This window comes from Tenrec ecaudatus, chromosome 16 (assembly GCF_050624435.1).
Source record: "Tenrec ecaudatus isolate mTenEca1 chromosome 16, mTenEca1.hap1, whole genome shotgun sequence".
NCBI classification, from domain to species: domain Eukaryota; kingdom Metazoa; phylum Chordata; class Mammalia; order Afrosoricida; family Tenrecidae; genus Tenrec; species Tenrec ecaudatus.
In genome coordinates this window covers 23,245,361-23,266,889 of record NC_134545.1, presented here as the reverse complement: position 1 = coordinate 23,266,889, position 21,529 = coordinate 23,245,361, and the positions used below count along the sequence as shown (strand labels likewise).

General features: G+C 37.8%; 1 protein-coding gene and 1 pseudogene across 5 annotated transcripts in view; both read right to left on the bottom strand.

Annotated features, from left to right (window-relative positions):
- PRR14L (proline rich 14 like) overlaps positions 1–21,529 on the bottom strand; it is a 101,765-nt gene that overhangs the window by 22,287 nt on the left and 57,949 nt on the right. The window lies entirely within an intron of this gene.
- On the bottom strand, positions 15,273–15,472 carry LOC142429512 (small nuclear ribonucleoprotein G pseudogene; annotated as a pseudogene).

Genomic DNA, 21,529 nt, shown 5'->3' with positions numbered 1-21,529 from the left:
AGGCCACATCGAGTTGACCAGAACCCTACCAGATGAAGAGACGATTGTGAGCCTGCCAACTGGTGTTTATTGTTGCTGACTTTATGGCCTGTCCTGATTTGACTTTGCTTATGGATGTGGATTTCACAAGGTTCCAATTCGAATGAAGATTCTTCACATCAACGAATATGGTTGTCTCCTCAGAGACAGTGGGAATAGAAATTGGATACCCAAACCTGGGGGGGGGGGAGGGAGGGTTAAAGGCATGAAGTGGTTGGTTGGCTTACAAGCTTTCATAGGTGGGGGAATATATTCATAGGATTAAGGTACAATGTTCACCTAACTGCAATTGTTAGGCACAGAATATTGTTCATTTATAGGATATTATGTTTAAATAAGGCTTTGGCACATATTAAATTGTACACATTTTAGTTGCATCCTGTCAGGCACAGATATTTATTTTATTTAAAAACTATATATGAAAAAAAAAACGATATATGGCTAAAGAGTTGTATAAAAGTGTCAAGTTGACAAGGGGTGATCTGTGGCAGTTACATAATCTCCTGCCAATTTGTGAAGCGGTGGAGTCTAGCCTGTCAATCAAATAATAGCCCATGAGTTTTCTGCATAGGCTTGGTCTTCTGGGAGGCAGGAAGCACACTCTCTGCTTTATCTTCCTGCTGACAAGACACATGGAGCGAGGCTAGAGCCCTGGAGCTGGAGGAGCCAAGTGGAGACTCTCACCAGGTTTGAGATGCTTCCAACACCACTGGATCCACAAGACTTTCCACCCACTGGCCTGTGATCTCCCTGCATTCGGCATCATTACATGTGTTGCTGGAGTCTGAAGAGGGATTTACAGACTGGTCTGGGGACATATGGGCTAATATCAGACTTATGGATATGACTTGGACTGGGCTTGCATATTTTCTTAATATACAGTTACTCTTTACATAAAGTTCTTTCTTATACAAACACGAGTGTCTCTGGATTTGTTTCTCTAGTCAACCCAGACTAAGACAGGTGAATCAAGAATCAGCTTTACACTTAACAATTTATACACTTGGGTTTCATGTAATTCGTTGCAATTCTCAAACATAGCATCATTTATCCCATTTCCTTTTTCGGTTTCCTATTTTTATTCTTCATACTTTTCTAAAAATTTTAAACTTCATTCTTGTACTAATGGTGCCCTTTTAATCTCAAATGATTATTCTAAAGTGTTCATACTCCCTTAATGCTTTCGTTCCTCTTACAGATCTACTGTATATAAATTGAGCCATGAGGTTGAGTTCATTGAAAGATCCAAAGAGTGACTAAAGGCCATTGTTTCAGTGTCAACTAGTCTCCTAACCAGTTTTGTTTTTCAGTTTTTCAGTTTTGTTCCAGAGATGCTCTAACATGATTCACTTCAGATGAATTGGTAGTGGCAGCTGGACACCACCTAATTTTTCCAGTCTCAGGGTTATCAAGGCTGATGTTTTTGTGATTCATTAATTCACAAAATGAATTAGTCCCAAGTGTCTTCAGTGTTCTTTCCACTGGACAGTGAGATACTCACCCAACCAATGTCACTGCCATCAAGAGGATTTTGATCCACGGCTGCTCAATAAAGTACACCTTAAATGGTTGCTCATTGTAGCAGGATGTTGAACATTGTCTTTGCTAAATGTTACGCCAGATGGCCTTTTTGTCAACTGAGGCCACAATCCAGATCCCACAGAGAGAACGCAGTAAGATATAATGTTTGGTTATTTTAAAGAAAATTTATTAACTGCTCCCCTAGAGACTCTGTTACATTCATAGATCCGTTTCAGCAAAACAGGATTCTTTGGGGAAGGGTAGAGATGGAAACCCACCTTCAAATGTTTGTATAAACCATGATGAAATATATGCCGATACAAAAGAGCATTTCATTTTGAATTTTTGTTCAACAAAAGGTTCTATGATTTCTGGATCAGTATTTTTTGACTTGACATCACAGCCATATCAGTAAGTATGAAGTTCTATCTCACGGGATTTTTTATTTGCATTTCCTTAATGCCTAACAAGTTTGACTATCTTTTCACATGCTCATTGGCCATTTGTATGTCTTCTTTGGAGAAATGTCTATTCAAGTTAATTTGCTCAGTTTAAAATTTTTCTTTGTTAATACCGTTGCGTTGTTGGAATTCCTTACACCACACACTACACTTTTTTTTAGCACTTTTTATCAGATATGATTTAAAGTATTCCTATCATCTTCCTTGGCAGTCTTTTCACTATCCTTATGTCTGTTGATACACAAAAGTTTCTAAATTTAATGAAGTCCAATCGTTTTTTGTTGTTATTTTTAGTGTCATATCAAAGAACCTACTGCTTAATTCAAAATCACACAGATATACACTGTTTTCTCCTCATTATCTTACAGTTTTAGCTCTTACATGTAGAGCTTTGATCCATGGAGATGTGTTTTAATTATAGAGTGAAGTAGGGGTTCAACCTCATTCCACTGGTCCCAGGATCATTTGCTGAAAACATGTTTTTCCCATTGTATGACATCCTTCTAAGAATCAAATGAATATATATGTATGGGTATATTGGACTTTTATTTTTATCCCATTGATATCTCTATTATTATAGCATTACCACTCCGATTTGATTATTGTAACCTTGTACTAAATTGTGAAAACAGGAAGTTTTAGTTCAAATGTTTGCTTTTTCAAGATGCTTTGTTTATTCTTAGTCACTTGTATTTTATACATATTTACAGATCAATTTTTCAAGTTAAACAAAAGGGGGGCTTATTTTGATATGGACTACTGTAAATCTGTTGATCACTTGTACAGTTTTGCCATCACATCAGTAATAAGTCTTCCAATACAGGAACACAGGGTAAATGTTCTTTTAAAAATACTTTCTAATTGTCTAAGTTAGGTGAGGTTTATAGATCATCACTTTTTAGTCAACAGTTGTTAACAGATTATCAACCTTCCTAATAGCTTGCCATATCTCCTCCTTTTCTCATCACCTTCTTGTAGGCTATTATCCATTCGTTCCCTGAACCAAGTCCAGGAGCCTTGGTGGTGTTGTGGTTACGGACTGGATTGCTAACTGCAAGTCAGTTCAAAACCACCATCTACTCCTCTCCTGTAAATAGTCTTGGAAATCCAGAGGAAGCTTTACCCTGTCCTATAGGATTGCTATGAATTGGTAGAAAAACCTTTATCTTGATTTTTTTTATCACTTTATTGGGGGCTCGTACAACTCATATCACAATCCACACATGCATCCATTGTGTCAAGAACATTTGTTGCCCTCAACATTCTGAAAACATTTGTTCTCCACCTAAGTCCTTGGTATCAGCAATCTTGATTTTTTTTTAAAAAACAGTGATCACATACAGTATTTGTCCTTTTGTAATTAACTAACCTCATTCAGCTCAATGTCCTCCAAATTCATCCATGTCGTTAAGTATTAGTTTCACCAATATTCTTAAGCAATGTGTGTGTGTAGCAAAGTTTATTTTCAGTTTTCCTATGATTGGCATTTGGGTTGTTCCCATCTTCTCACTATTGTGAATAGTGCTGTGAAGAACACATGTATGCACGTAACTGCTTACATTTCATTCTTTATTTCTTTAGGGTATATACAACATGAAGGAATTGCTAGATGAAATCTTTTAATTAGGTGCAACCATTTTCTTGTTGAGTCTTTGGGGTTTTCTAAACATAGATTCTTATCACTTGAAAATGAGTTTTATGATCTCTTTGCTACTTTGGAGGCCTTTAATTCCTGTTTGTTCCAAGACTTCCAACACAATATTGAATAAGAGCATCCTTGTCTGTTTCCCATGCCAAAGTGGAATGCTGTTTCTCCCCCTTGGGCCATATGTTGCCCATTCCTTTATTCAATTGAGAAATTTCCTTTCGATCCCTAATTCCTTGACTGCTTTTATCAGGAATGGATATTGTCAAATGCCTTTTCTGCATCAATTGATAAGATCATAGTTATTATCCTTTATTTATATGGTAGATTACATGTTTTTTTCTAATGTTGAACCATCCTTGCATAGCTGATATGAATCCTACTTGATCATAATATATTACTTTTAATGTATTTTGATTTTATTGGCTAGGATTTGGTATCAGGGTTAAGCTATCCTCATAAAATGAGTCATGTGTTCGCCATGTTTTTCTTTATTCTGGAATAGTTTGAGTAGGATTTTAATCATCTCTTCGAATGCTCGGTAGAAATCCCTGGTGAAGCCATCTGCCCTGAACTTTTTTGTTGGGGTTTTTTAATGATCTCATCTATTTTTCCCCTTGTCTTGGCTCTGTTGAGGTTTTCTACATCTGTCTGTGTTAATTTAGGTAGATAATGTGCTTCAAGAAATCTCTACGTTTTTTCTAAGTTTGCAAATTTGCCAGAATATAGCTCACCCTTCATAGTTTTTTAAAACACATTTCTTTTGTTGTGTAAATGTTTCATTATTTGATTGGCCAATGCAATTTTATAGAAATGGGATCATTTTATATATTGATATATTTTCTAGAAACTTTAACAATTTGTTATCTATCACTATTTTGGGTGATTATTAGGATTCTTATCTATAAAAACATGTAATATGAAAATAGCATCACAATTCTTTTTAATTTCTTTATTTTTCTTGCCTACTCCCCTGGCTAGAATTTTCAGTTCCATATTGAATAGAAGTAGTTTTGATTTTAATGAAAAAAGCTTTGTCTTTCAGCAATTAGTAATATCAGTGGTTGGTTTTATACAGATGCCATTTGTCCACTTTAATTTCACTTCCTACTTTGTTGAATGTTTTGACATGAAAGGATGTTGAAGATAGTCAAATGCTTTTTCTCTAAACATAAGTGTTGTGTTCGAAGAGTTGATGTTTGCATTAGTCTTTTGAGTAAGACTGAAGCTAATGAAGATGGGATATGTCTTGGATTTGTGATCTGAATAGCAAGGCAATCAAAATGGTGGTTTTTCAGGGGATCTACAAGGCCAGTTAAATTCAAGCCAGAATAGCCAGCTCAATAAGTTATGACAATTGTTTCCAAAGGAATTATTTATTTTAATTCTCTCAAAGGACAAAGGATATTCATGGGACTTATTCTGAAGTTTTAGGAAAACTTAAAACTGTACTGGTGAAAATGTAAAACTGTACAAGGTCAAGAAAATTGCACTGAAGAATTTTTGTCCATCAAAATGCACCTGCTCATTTTTTCCAGTGTATTAAGGGCTGTCCTTTCAAATTTTTAATGGGAAAAATTACCCTATTCCACGCTATAGCCCTGATAGTGGCCTTTCAGACTTGCTTGTATTCTTCAAAATGAAAAGAATATTTACAAGGAACATGATTTTAGTCTTTTGAAGTTGTCAATACTGTTTTGGATACATTGTTTACAATCACCTCACACATATATGAAAGATGGACAATGACTATGGTGCTGAGAAAGAATATCAAAGTTCCTCTGTAGAAGAACAAACAGATCTGTGTTGGAAGAAAGAATATTCCTCAGAAGTAAGAATGGGAGAATGTGACTCACATACTTTGAACATGTTATCAGGAAAGGTGTGCATCCGAATTGTGTTCTCCCACCACACTTATTCAGTCTGTATGCTGAGCAAATCATCGGAGAAGCTGGACTAAATGAAGGCAGTACAGCATCAGAACTGGAGGAAGCCTTAGTAATAATAATCTACAGTACGCAGAAGACATGACCTTGCTGAAACTGAAGGACTTGAAGCACTTGCTGATGAAGAGCATGGATTGCAGGTCAGTAGGGACTACAATCCCGTGTAAATAAACCAAATTTTTCACAGCTGGGTCAATCCACAATCAATGCTCATAGAAGTAGCAGTCAAAAGAGAACAAACAAACAAAAAATCAAATGATGCACTGCATTGGGTAAATCTACTGCAGAAGACCTCTTCGAAGTGTTGAAAAGCAAGAACCTCATTTTGAAGAATAAGGTATGGCTGACCCATGTCATGGTGCTATCTTCTTTTCTTTATTTTTCATGATGGTATTTTCAATCATCTCATATGCATGTGAGAGTTGGACACTGAATAAGGAAGACTGAAGGAGAATCGATGGTGCTAAGGAAGAAAATGGAATTTGAATTATGGTGTTAAGGTACTGCTAAAAGGACAAATAATGTCTTAGAAGTAGTACAGAGCCTTTTTAGAATCCAGGATTGAGAAACCTCAAGTACTTTAAGGTCAAGAGAGAAGAGTTCCAGGAGGACATCATGCTTGCTAAAGGAGAGGGGCAGTGAAAAAGAGGGAAGATGGATTGACACAGTGGTTGCACTGAAGGGCACAGGACCGGGCAGTGGCAGTGTTTCGTTCAGTTGTACAGAGTCAGAAGAACAACATCAGGAGGTATCACTTCTTGATGGACACGATGCTTGGTAAAATAGATGGTGAGCAAAAAAAAAAAATCCTTCAAAGAGATGGACTGACACAGTGGCTGTAACAATGGATGCAAATGTAGGAGGATGGTGCAGGACTAGCAGCGTTTCATTATTATTGAGAGGCAACCATTCCCAATCTCTTTGATCATTTTTCATCGTTTGTTCAGTTTCAATCTACCTTTTTTTAAATGATAAATTCTGTTTATATTGTTTTGATAATTTCCTTGTATATTTTACATATTTTCTGAGTTTGCTGTCCATTGTTACTCCCTTATGAAGCCTTTTTTCTTTCAAAGCTTGTGATTTACTTCACTGCGAATAAGTCATTTGAAGGTGAACTCCTTAATAAATGATGCATTTGTCACTGTTAAGGGCCTGAGGACATTACCAACCTTGGAACATTATAAAGTAAGTTGTAAACTGAAGGTTTTTCCGTTTCATTCAGGCTACATTCATACTACAAATCTATTGAAAAAGTTTCTGCTTATTAATTCTCAAATGAGTCTTTCTTTTCTCCCCAGACTTAATTGCTGGTTCTGAGTAAGGCAATTTCTCACCCTGTCCTTCTGGCTACACAAGGGAAGGCACACAGGTTTATTTCTGGTTTATATTCAAATTGAAGTTAAAAGTTCTTGGTGGGGTGTATGTGCGTATCAATTTAATGTGTATCTCATCTAGGTAAGGACATTGACATTGCCTCTTGTCCCCACAGCAATGATGTCAGTGAAAGCAACGGTTCTGTAAATGACCTCAAAGCATAAGCTGGCGATTTGTCTTGAAGGAGGAAATCAAGATGGCATTCAGGCGGATCACCTACCCTGTGCTCCTGTTGTTAGACCAGAAAGTTAAGAGCTAAGCATGTAAGCAATCCCGAGGAGAAAGTAACAAGGCCAACAAGGTTCTGGAGGTACTTGGTGGGAGGAGGAGGTAGGGGAAGGGAGCGGTAAGCAAACAATGCCATAGAGAGGGGAACAACCAGGGAATTAAAATAAATCAGGGTATTGGAGCAACAGCAATCTAACTGAGAGGAATTACTAAGAGGCAGAAGACAGGAGAGTTTAATGGTGGGAAAGGAGGAAGGTGAAAGAAAACAGAGGAAAGAACTAGGAAGCAAAGCTACGGATAGAAGTATGAGCATAGGTGTATACATATGTAAATATAATAATTGATAAAATAGAGGTATTTTGGTCTATGTTCATATATTTATATGGCAATACATTGAGGTAGTGGACAGACTTTGGGGCTCTACTCAAGCCCTCCCTCAATGCAAGAACATTTGTTTTAACAACCTGGCATTCTGGGATGCTCATATCCTGTCATGATCGCTGAAGACAGAATGGGTGCATAAACAAATGTGGTGAAGAAAGCTAATGGTGCCCGGTTATCAAAATACAAAGTGTCTGGGGTCTTAAAGGCCTGAAGTTAAACAAGGAGCCATCTAGCAGAGAAGCACAAAGCCTACATGGAAGAACACCAGCCTGTGCAATCATGAAGAGTCAACGGGATCATGTAACAGGCATCAAAAGATCAAGAACAAACAACAAAAATATATTGCTGAGAATGAGGGGGGTTGGAGCAGAGACCCAAAACCCATCTGTAGACAATGGGATATCCCTTCACAGAAGGATCACAAGGAAGGGATGAGTCAACCCCCAAGTATAGCACCAATGAAACACACAATATTCCTTTGGTTCCTTGTGGCTTCCTCACCCTCCACTATCATAACCGGAATCCTGCCTTTCATTTTAGGTTAGACATGGGCATGTACACTGGTACAAGTAAGAGCTCAGGAATTCAGGTCAGATAAACACCTGAGGTATAGAAATGGATTAGTGATACCAGGAGGGTAGGGGAAGGTGGGTAGAGGAGAGGAGGAAGGTGTAACCGAATGCAATAATTGAAACATACCCCCCGGGGGGGGGGGGGGATTGAACAACAGAAACTGGCATAAGGGAGACAGCAATTGGTGTTAAGATATAAAAATCATAATCTATAATTTATCAAGGCTCATAAGGTTGGCAGGGCGTAGGGAGGGAAAAAAGAGGAGCTGATACCAAGGGTTCAAATAGAAAGTGTTTATAAAATAATGATGGCAACATATGTACAGATATACTTGATAGAATTGTACAATGTATTTGTCATAAGAGTCGTGAGAGCCCCCAATAAAATGATTTTTTTTTAAAAGCATAAGATGGCTTTAGTATCCACTCACCTCTCCTCTCTGGATTGCTTTTTCATTTAAGATTTTGGGCTCTGATATTTCCTTAAATTCCAACCATTTACTGATTTACTTAAATACTAATATTTTATCTAGCTTTATTGTTTTCAAAATAAAAGTAGTCAGGGTAATAAGTCTACCACACTGTTAAAACAGAACTTTCAATATTTCATCTCTACCACAGTCACAGGGTTATAATGAAATGAGAAAAGGAAGGTTATAGATATAAAGGTTTTAAAATCTACTTTTTATGAAAAAGTAGACAAACACCTAGGGTTGGATAAAAAATTGATAGATGAAACTGAAGGGGAAATTTAAACGTATCATTTAGTCGATATATTTTACAGGACAAATCTGTTGCATTTTTAATCACGAGGAATGTCAGTTCAGTGTTTGCACTGAAAATTGTCTTCATGAAGTATGAGCTCGATGTTGAGATGATCTGATATATATGTATGTATATACACACACACACAAAATAAATGTATCATTAGTTTTAAAATATTGTGGTGGAAATATATATCACAAAACACTTATAAATTCAACTTGTGAAAAAAAAAAGAGGACCTGATGCAAAGGGCTTAGGTGGGGAGCAAATGCTTTGAGGATGATTAGGGCAAAGAGTGTACAGATGTGCTTTATACAATTGATGTATGTATGAATTGTGATAAGAATTGTAAGAGCCCCTAATAAAATGTTTTTAAAAATTCAACTTGTATTATATATTCAACATGTATAATGCAGTGACATTAATTAGTCTCCATGTTATATAAGCATTATGCTATCCATTTCTAAAGTATTCCATTAATATAAGGGCAGTACTCTCAAAGCAAAATCTCTCCACCTTTTTCTCTTCTTTTCCATGCCTGGTAGTCAACAATAATCCTTAATTTCTGCATTCTTGCTTATTTGAAATGTCAAATCATACGGCATTTGTTCTTTAATGACTGAATTAGTTCAATCAGCTTAGTATTTCCAAGGTTCATCTATGCAGCCACCCATGCATTAGGTCATTTCTTTTTAAGGTGAATTAGCATCAGATAGCATGCATGCATCCACTCATCTTCTGACGATTATTTGGGTTACTTTTGTACCTTTGATTCCTGTAAAAACTTCAGCAACAGGCACTGATATACTAGTTTTTTGTGTCCTTGATTTCACTTCTTCCGGGTATATGCTTAGAACTGGGATTGTTTGGTCACATTGTAGTCCTATGTTCAACTATGTGTGGAACCATCCAACTGTTTTCTGTAACAGTTTAGCCTCATTTTACATTCTCACTGTTCTGGGTTTTCCACAAATTTAGCAGTACTTGTAGTCTTGTGGCCCCCCAACCCCCTACTCCTACACCACAGTCATGCTACGGTGGGTAAAATGGTTTCTTTCTCATTGTGATTTCTTATTTCCCTAATGGTGAATGACACTGAGTATCTTTTCATGTAGTTGATGGACATCTGAAAATCATTAATGAAAAGTCTGTTCAAGTCACATGTCCTCACATGTAGCAATAAATTTTATAAGCATGTTTTCTGTCCTAGAAGATGTCCGGTGGACAATGACTACCTAGGATGATCAACATGCCTGGGTGACAATGCTTTCACACTTTGACTCAGAGAACAAATTGATAAGCACAGCTCACGATAAAACATTAGATATTTGGAGTTCAAATTGTTTTGAGAAACTATGTCTCTTATGTACAAAGGAAAATTTATGGAGAACATGACTCCAGAAATAATTTATATAAAACACCCTAAAATTTTTATGTTCAACCTCCTCTCCTCAATTTATACAAATAATACCATTCTATAGATATTACTCTAGAGAAGTTGTCAGAAGAGACCAGGTCCTGGAGAACGATATCATGCTTGGTAAAGTAGGGAGGCAGTGAAAACAGGGCGGCCTTCAACAACATGAATTGACACAGTGGCTCCAACAATGGGCTCAAAAGGAACAATTGAGAGGGTGGTGCAGGGCTGGGCGATGTTCCGCTCTGTTGTAAATGAGGTTGCTATGAGTCGGAAGAGATCCTGACACCTCACAACAATAACATAGACATCGTTCAGGTCTAGTTGAACAGTAGCTTAAAGTAATGTTCACATTGGTTTATAGAATGTCCATTTTATTTTAAACTTCATGACTGTATTCTATTCTTTTGAACATTCAATTATTTAACTAGCCACATACTGAAAAATGTTCTTTATCTTTTCCCTTTAAAATAAAAATCCACTGACATAGAGCTCATTCCTACTTATGCCGTTTCCTATCTATAGAGGAATATCTGATAGACAAAAAGTCTATACATTTGTAATATAGATAGGTATGGCCTATTATATAGTTTATAAAAATTTACAATAGAATAAAGATGATAGGTTAAGTTTGGTTATCAAATGATTCTTTGATAATTTGACAGGTACAAATTAGCAATGACAGATGACTAATCCTTGTATCATATTCAAGCTGAAATGCACTTATGACCATGTTTTTTTAATTCCTGTACATTAGCAATATGTATGACATACAACATTGCATTGCATACTTTGCTGATGTTATCAGCCTAAGTTTTTCACTCACAGATGTTTAATATCATGATATACTATGCAAAATACTTCCATGAATAGGTAATGAAGTCTTTATTTGAAAGGAGGGAGGGGCATTTGAACTGATTCATAACAGAGCTGTCACAATACAGCATCTTAGCAAATTAGGGACAAATTTTATTTTAATTTTGTTTTAATCTTACTATGAAATCATATGGTCCACATGTTTAAGAGTCATTTGTATTTTCTCTGTGGACCTTCTGTACTGCTCCATTTTTGTGTTGGGATTTTATTTGTAAAAATTGCGTGTGTGTGTGTGTGTGTGTTTATACATGATTGAAGTTCTCAAGGATTTTATCTTGCTTAGATCCACACCCAATGTTCATGGAAACAGCTGTTAAGAGATCAAATGACCCACTACCTTGGGTAAAACTGTTGTATAAGGACCTCTTTAAAGTGTTGCAAAGCAAGGTGGTTATTTGGGGGACTGGGTGCAAGGCCCAAGCCATGGTATTTCCAGTCACATCACCTGTATGTGAAAGTTGGACACTGAAGAAAGAAGACCAGAGAAGAATTGATAGATTTGAACCGTGGTGCTGAAAGTAATATGGACTGCCAGAAGAACAAACACTCTCTCTTGGAAGTAGTTCTTACAATGATTTTCTTTTAAACATCAAAGTATATCTTAACATTTCAGTGACAAAAATTTGGATTATGAAGTAATTGCTTCATAGCTAACATTTTAGACAATGGAGTTAAAACTGGATTACATACATAATACCTCACAACATTCTCTCCGTTAAATAAGTCAAGGTGAAGATAGAATTATTAGCTCTGCTTTTAGTACCCAAGCTATCACAGAATCACTTCAAATTAGAAAGAAGCCTGTTATTTGTCATGTCTTGTAATTTATTTTAAAATTTTTGGCAATTTTTAAAATGTAAACAAAAATAATGAAAAGTAATCCTTTAAAATATATTAGCGGGAACAAGGATAAAGCACACGACGACTCGCTGGGTACAACTTGGTGGGCTCCTTCCATGTGCTACATGTTATCACTTACTATCACTTACTTCAGGGGGTGATGGTTCTTCCGTGGTGGCTGTGGTGGCAGCAGCAGTAGAGTATCTTCATCAATACTGAGACTAAATTTGAGTCTGCTACCATTTGTTTGGGGATCTTCTAAACGAGCCGTAAGACAACACTGCAGTTTCATATGCGCACGATGAGAGGTTCTTGATTTTCATGTAATATTTCTCTATCTTCATCTTATGGGTTCTAGAGTTTTGTGTTAGCCACTGCAGCCAGTAAATAAATTTCTGCTATTTTCTTTCAAGAACTCTTATGGTTTTGTTATACACTTAAATTTCATTCTGTTGAATTTATTCTAGTGATAGGTACAAGGGATACACCCAACTTAATTTTCTTGAAATGTCTACCTGGCTATCCCAAATGATTTTACTAAATGGTATATTTTTACCACTGATTTGAGAGCCAACTTTATATATATTAAACCACTCTACATATTTGTGTATCTTTCTAGATTCTTTATTCTTTTTACTGATGTTTGTTTATGCTCCAGCATCAGTTTTAGTTAGACTTCATATGCTAATAGTTCTTAGAACTAGCAATCTCATTTATTTTCAGAATTTTCATGACCACTATGATTTTTCATTTTTCCGTATGAACTCTGTCTGTGCTAAATATTTGCCTTTTCATTTACTCAAATGTGTTTTTGAAAGAACAGGTTTTGATCAAGTAAATAACACAATCACACTTTTGTTGACGGAATATAAGTCAATTACCAATTGTTCTAAATGCTTGCTCTATAATAATGAGCTGGGAACAAAAGACCAGCACAAAGAAAACTTTGAAATATTATTCCAAGAAAACAAAAGTGATCCACACAAATGGAACAATATCCCGTGTGATCATGGAAAGAAACACCTGATATTGTGAAAATGTCAGTGTTACCTACGGCAATCTAAAATACAATTAAATTCTGATCCAAATCCTAACTTCATTTTTTAAAGAATGGAATAACGAATGATCAATTTCATATGGAGAGAGACAAGGCCCCACCAAAGGCAAAAGACTTCCCCAAAAGAAGAGGGCTGTTGCTCTACTTAACCTCAAAACTTATCAGAAAGCCACAGCAGTCTAAACATCCTTGTACTGGTATAATACAGATACACAGATCAATGAACAGGATAGAAAAGCCAGAAATAAAAAGGCAGCTGATTTTTGACGAAAGAGCCCAAACACCCTAAAACTCTTCAATAAATAGTACTGGAAAAATTGGCTCTCTAGCTGTAGAAGAATCAAACAGGACCCATCCTCACCCCTTTACCCATACCTCCCCTCTTTATGTGCCACTGAGCCTGCAATTTTGTGAACAACAAAACACTGCCCAGTCCGACTCCATCCTCATAATGGTGTTAGTTTACATCCATCAATGCAGCCTCAGTGTCAACCCATCTTGTCAGAGTCTTTTTTGTTGACTCGCTTCTTTATCAAGCATGATATCCTTCTCCAAAGTCTGGTCTTTCCCGACAACATGCCAGTGCATGAGATGAAGAAGTGTCATCCTTGCCTCCAAGGAGCATTCTGGTTGAACTTCTGAGACAGATGTGCTTTTTCTTTTTGGCAGTCCATGGTAGTATCAATATTCTTCGCTAGGACCATAATCTAAATGCAGCAATTCTTCTTTGGTCTTTCATTTTTAATGTTCATTTTAACATGCTAAAAGGTGGTTGAAAACATCATGTCTTGAGTTAGGCGTACTTTAGTCCTAAATGTCACCCCCTTGACTTTCACACTTGAAAGAGGTCTTTTGTAGTAGATGTGACCAATGCAAGATGTCTTTTGGTTTCTTAACTGCTGCTTGTGGATCTAAGCAAGTCAACATTCTTGACACCTTAGTGCTTTCTCCATCTATCATGATGTTATCTAGCAGTGCAGTCTGGGGAGTTTGTTCCTGACTTGTAATTCATACTGAAGGCTGCAGCCCATGCTCTTCACCATCAAGTGCTTGAAATCCTCACTTTCAGCAAGCAAGGTGGTGTCATTTTCACACTGGTGGTTGCTTAATAAACCTTCATCCAATCCTGATGCCACAGTCTTCATATAAGTCAGCTTCTTGATTATTTGTTCAGCATACAGATTGAAGAAATATTGTGAGAGGATACAACCCTGACACACACTCTTCTTGATTTTTAAATCAAGCAATATGTCCTTGTTCTGTTCACCCAGTTACCTTTTGATTCATGTACAAGTTCTGCATGAGCACAATGTAGTGTTCTGGGATTCCCATTCTTTTCAAGGTTCAATGACACATAGTTCATTATGGTCCATACAGTTGAATGCCATCGTATAGCAAATAAAAAACAAGTAAACATTTTTTCTGGCATTATCTGACATCAGCAATGATATCTATCACTTGTTCCATGTCCTTTCCCTGAATCTTTTGGCAATTCTCTTGTCAATGTACTGTTGCAATTGTGATTGGATGATCTTCAACAAAATTTTACTTGCACTTGATGTTAATGCTATTGTTCAATAATTTGAGCATTCTGTTGGGTCACCTTTCTTTTGAATGGGTATAAATACAGATCTCTTCCAATCAGCTGGCCAAGTACCTCTCTTCTAAATTCCTGCCATAGATAAGTGAATGCTTCTAGTGCTTCATCAGCTTTTCAATTAGTTTTTCATCAATTCTTGGAGCCTTGTTTTTAGCTAATGCTTTCAGTGCAACTTGAACTTCTTCCTTCAGTACTACTGGTTCTTGCTCATATGCCATCTCTTGAAACTGGAATGTTAATGAGTTCTTTTTGATACAGTAACGCTATCTTCTTTTGATACTTCCTAAATCATTCAATATTATGCCAATACATTTTTTCAATATTGTAATTTGAAGCTAGAATTCTTTGCTTGAATTCTTTGTTTTATATATGCTAAGCATGTTCTTTTGGGTTTTCTAATTTTTTTATTTAACTATTACAAAATTTAACAAAAATATTTAACATGTAAAATATTCAGTCTCATTTTTACACTGTAGTAAAACAGGTCCTTTGGAGAGCGGGGTCTATGGAAATAACTGATGTCTCTGTTGAATAGAGCTATTACTTATACTCGCTCCAAGGCTTCTAACATGATGATACTATTGCCTCTTATTAACCACCATTCCAAGATTGTTCTGTTGCCCACTAGTTGCCATCTCCCCAAATTCATCTGTCACAAGATTCATTGAGATCAAATCCTTGAAATATCCCTTGGACATGCCTGCTACCATTTAATTTCAATGATAACTTCTTGTCCAGAGATTTTTAAAATTCAGCAGATAAGCTTTGCTCATTATGCCTTCTCTGAAGGCTTAGCATTGCCTTACCTTGTCTTCTCTAGCTGCCATTTGAAACTTTCTGTTCAGTTCATTGACCCACCCTTTCTTCCATGTGTATTACCCACTCTAAGATTAAGAGCAAGTTTCAGAATCTCTTCTGACATCCATGCTCATCTTTTCTTTCTTCTTGTCATTTTAATGACCTTTTGCTTTCTTCTTGGATGTCATCCTTTAGATCATTGGGTCTAAAGTGATTAGCATTCAATGTCAAATCTATTTGTGTGATATTTATAGAATTCAGGCGAGATAGGCTCAAGGATGTATTTTGGCTTGTCTAGATTTAATTTTAATTTTCTTCAGCTTCATTTTAAACTTGCATATGAGTAATTGTTCCATAGTCAGCCCATCATATTTTAGCTGATATTTGACTTCTACCCATAATTGGTTGATATGATTCCAGCGTATTCAATCTGGTAGGTGAATATGCAATATTCGATTATCATGATATTGAAAAGGGTATTTGCTATGAACAAATTATTGATCTTACAAAATTCTATCATGTAATCTCTGGCTTAATTTTTTTATCATCAAAACCTATTTCTCAATTACAGTTCATTCTTCTTGATTCCAACTTTTTGATTCCAATCTCCGAAAATTATCAATGCATCTTGACTGCTTATTTGAGTAATTTAAGACTGAGATCACTGGCACAATTCTTCCATTTCTTTATCACTAGGTTTGGTGATTGATAGATACATTTGAATAATAGTTCTATTGATTGGATTTCCTTGAAGGCAGGCAGATATAATTCTATCACAGAGAACACTGTACTTCAACATAGCACTTGAAATGTTCATTCTGATGAACACTATTCTTCTCGATTGCTTCATTCCCAGCATAGTAAACAATGATGTTCTGATTCAAAATAGTCAATACCAGTCGATTTTAGCACACTAATTCCAAGAAAGTAGATTTTTGAGTTCCATTTCATTTTTGACCACTTCCAATTTTCATATATTCATACCTCATGTATTCCATGTTTTAATTACTAATTGATGCTTGCAGCTGTTTCTTCTCATTCTAGGTCATGCCTTATCAGCTTTACTTCGTCAGGCCTTACTCCATTCAAGTCATTAGGGGTGACTCTAATAGGGCAGCTCTTCCTCGGTCATATTTTGAGTGCCTTCCTACTTACGGGGCTCATCTTCTTGCACGATTTCTGATAATGGTGCTTCTTTTCCTGAGGTTTTCAGTGTCTGATAATTTTTTTGATTCTGTCAACAAGGTTTTATGTGGTCAATAGCGTATTCCTTCTTTCTAGTCAGTTGTCTGGGCGCTTTGCGGAATTCTGTTCACTCTGAGTGGCCTTACTGGCATTTGAAATACTGGTAACATGGCTTCAAGAATCACAGCCACCACAGTCACCACAGTACAACAAAATGACAGAGAAGATGGATTAGAGACTGAATATAAACTCCAGAGTTATTAGGATCAGCAGTGAGAAAACCGGGACAAACTTATGGGACTTCACTGCAGGGCATACATAAGACTATCAAATATAATAAAGACAGCACACACAGTGGAAAACAAAATAGATTGGGTTCCATTAGAAATAAAGCACTTATGCACATCAACAAGAGTAACATGAGAGCCCACATATGAAGAAAAATTCTTTAACAATGACACAGTGGATAAGGGATTGCGTAATTACTAAAACCCATAAAACTGCAAAACCTCAAAAACAAATAATGCAACAAAAAGATCGGCAAAGGAAACAGACGATTTATAAGAGATGACACAAAAGCTTCAAAAGATGAGGTTTTTCTCGCAAGCAACAAGGTGCTCATGCTGGTAAGCTTGGCTCTGCCTTTGTGAACGAGTGCTACTGAAAGGTTTGCCCTATCATCAGTCCCCATTGTTTGGGTACAATGTGTCCAATCATTTAAAGAGTTTAATCTGTACAGGTCCATAGTTCATGTATTGCAGTCTAAAGCTGGCATATACTTGCATAATTTTCTTTTCTCAATTGTTTCAAATTCTGTACCATTGGTTAAATGAATGACACCATCAATACAATTACTGTACACCCCCAGGGGTTAATTTATAATGTTCTCTAACATAAATTGATAATGATGGCTCTAAACCAAAGGACTGGAGTTTAGGCTTGCACCTCATCCTATCCCCAATCTAAGAACATTAGTTCTTATTAGGCCTTACTTAATACTCGCCTTCATTAAGAGATAACTGAAGATATGAGTGCTACAGCAAAGTATGGAGAAGAAATCAACTGGTGTCCAGCTATGAGAAAGAAAAGCCTCTGGGATCTTAAAAGGCTTGTCCTCAGACAAGCTGCTATCTAATGGAGGCAGCAACTAGGTTCACAAGGAGTAAGCACACCAACTTGTGTGATCCAAGGGCTACAAATAATAAAATCCAAATCAAAGGAGAGGATGGTATCAGTACCAGATTGTGAATGCCTGGTTTGCAAAAGGTTATGGATCACAGTGGAAACCCAAAATTCATTTGTAGGGTATACCCATAGATTAATCTTCTGATAAATTCTTCTTAACATAGTTGACGGATGTGAAGATCCTTGCTATCAGACCAGAGACCAATGTAAAGTTGATTATGGCAGATGAAGTTAAAAATGATAACTTATCAATTGTTTTCCCCTTTGACCCATCTTAATATTCTAGTTTTTTTGTTTGTTTTCTTTTCCACTGAGGGTTTTCTAGCCATTGTTGTAGATTTTTGTTTGAATCGCTTAATTCATGTTTGTGTTTTATATCACTTTTCTATATGAAATCCAGGATAGGTAAATTAACAGAGATAGTAAATGGAATTAGATTAATAGTTACCCAAGGGCATGGCAGAGAAGGCTGGGAGAGAATGATGGCAGAGAAGGGGAGCTAATGAGTCCAACAAGAAAATGTTGTGAAATCAATTTATGACAAAATAATAATTTAAAAATTATAAAGGGTTCATGAGGGAGGTGGGAGGGGGAAAAATGAGGAGCTGATATCAAGGGCTCAAGTAGAAAGCAAATGTTTTGAAAATGAGGATGGCAACAAATGTACAAAGGTGTTTGACAAAATGGATGGATGTATGGATTGTTATATGAATTGTACGAGCCCCCAACAAAATGATTAATTTTTTAAAAAAAGGAAAAGTGAAATTACAACAGATGCAAATAGTCCTGTGATGAAAGTTATCTTCTCCACACCTCAGCCCCAAATGCCTTTAAGGACCACAGAGGGGTGGGAGAAGAAAAATGAAGGCAATGGGGCATCAGGGCACTAACCAAGCCAAGGGGAGGGTATTGTTTATATCTCTATAGGAAAGGGAGAGCAGGAGTGGACTTCAAGCGCATGTGCTCATCTATGAGGGTAATGTTCCTGAGCTGTTAGTCCGGGTAGACTAGAGAAACAAATTCATAAACACACATATGTGTATCAGAAAGAGGTTTATATACAAGAACAATTGAACAGTGAGGAAATATCCCAGTCCAGTCCAGATCAAGCCCATAAGCCTGATTAGCCCCTATGTCCGATATCAATCTATAAAGTCCTCTTCAGACTCATGAAACACATGCAATGATGCTGAATGCAGGAAGATCACAGGCCAAAGGGTAGGAAGTTTTGTGGATCCAGTGGCGTTGGAAGCATCTCAGCACTAGTAGGGGTTTCCACAGGGGAGCTTCTCCAGCTCTCAGGGCCGCATCAGGGTAGGTCCATGTGGCTTCCCCTCAGGGAGGTTTCGCAGGGAATCAGCCTTGTCAGTAGAGTCTCCTGGGAGTGAGCCGCGAGAGTTTTCCACCACCAAGGAGGAAATACAGGAGCTCCCAGAATCCTCAGGAGGCCATGCCCACACAGAGGCCTCATTGGCTATGACCTGATTGACAGACTATAACCCATCCCTTCACTCTTAATCCACTCAAGTCCCAAATTGAAACCAGATTATGTAACTACCATATGAGCTGAGCAGTTCCTTCCCAGAGATGACTGTGGGACCCACATGGAGGCAGACTAGGAGGGGAATGCAACAGAACAGTGATGTGGTTGAAGCCACTAAGGCCCCCAAGCAACCTCGATTGTGGATTTCTGACTCAGGGGGCAGCACTTGGCACCCCACTTGGACTGGCTGGGGATTACTTACTCACAAGGGGGCCACACTGAAAGTCTATGGCAAAAATGGTGGCGGTGGGGGTGCATGTGGCCCCTGCATTCAGACTGTGGGAATAACAATGTGGACCTACGGGAAATTCGCCTTTTGGACACGAATGTGGCTCTGTCTGGATCCCTGTTAGTCTGGTGGCTATCTGTATGTTGTTGTTGTTTTTTTTTGGGGGGGGGGGTGGGTGCTGATCTACACAAGAAATACAGGATTAACAGTCTTATGGAGACCACCACTGGACTGACATTTCCTGGGGGCGGGGGGGGGGGACATGGGAGGGTAGAAAAGAGGTCACCAACAATGATGGGTACAGGGGAATAGTGAGTGTTCTAAAATGCTCTGGGCGTGTTTGATCAATCGAATTATACATGAAAGGAATTACTGAAACTATATATATACATACATACATGTGTATATATGCAACAAGGAAGATGTTCTTTGGACCTCTACTTAAATCTTACCTCTGTACAGGAATGGTTTGTTCTAATAATGTGGCACTATATGATACCTACCTCCCTGACACAATCACTGAAGACAAAGCGGGTGCAAAAGCAAATGTGGTGCTGGCTATCAAAAGCTACAGCGTCTGGGGTCTTAAAGGCTTGGAGTTAAACATGTGGTCATCCAGCAGGGAAGCAACAAAACCCACATGGAAGCAGCACACCAGGCTGTGTGATCATGAGGTGTTGATGGGAAGAGGTAATGGAAGTTGAAAAAACATGCATCCAAATTGATCTGAAGGGGACTGGATGCCGTGGAGATCCACAGTTCACCAGCAAGACATTGGACAGTCCCTCTCAGAAGGGCCTCACAGAATGGAGGACAAATTCAGGGTACCTTGTGGCACTGATGAACCACATTCTCTAGTTCTGTTTAAGATTTCCCCCCTTTACTATTATGCTCTGTATGTGTTATACCTCACTGGTTGTGTTAGACTTGCGTATATTCATTTGTACATTTAAGATCACTCGGTACATGGCAGTCAAGACAGATGACCCCTCAGAGACACTGACAGGAGGGTGCCCTGAGGGAGTGAGAGGGGGGAGGAAGGAAAGGGGGCAGAGGGGAGTTGATGGCATTGATGAATGTATACCTTCACCGGATGGGATTGAACAGGACTTTATGGGAAGGCATGGGATATACTGGATTGAGTAAGAAGTCAATAAAAATATTATTCAGAAAAAGAGAAAATGTTGTGAAATTAATTGTGGCGGTGCAAAACTCTTGATAGGACTGAAGAGACTGTATTGATATGAGGTATATGCCAGTAAAACTAAAAATAGCAGTGAGCACTGAAGAACTGCCAGGGGAAGGGGCTTCTTTTCTTTCTTACTCTAGTGTGCTTGTTTTGCTTCTGTGTGGTCCACTGGCCGATGTCCAGTGTATGGTCCAGTGTGTGTGTGGCTAGGGCATCTTGAGGTGCTGTGCACCTAGAGCATACGGTCCCTGAGGACGCAAGTCATTCCAAATGACCATCTTGCCACAGGCCTTCTGACACGGACCTTGCACGTGACACCTCCAGCCCACAGTGGCACTCTAACGGCCTGCAGGTTGTTTCCCATGGCCTTCCTAAAGTGAATACCACATGTTCCAGGCCACCCATTGCCACGAGGCAGCATTTCCTCCTCCTCTTGTGTGCATGCCCACCTGCCAAACCTCATCTCTACCCAGAGGCTGCTGTTTTCTGACTGTCCAGTTTTGAAATAATTCTGGCCTAAGCAATGCTGCCATCCAACACTCTTCATCCATATCTTCTTTAACCAAGTCTAAACCACAACCTTGGGCATGAGACCTTCTTTCTCAAGTTTGTTCTTCCTTATCCCTTCTATCATAGTTTTATAGATCTTTAATAATAACTTCCTTTGTTGAG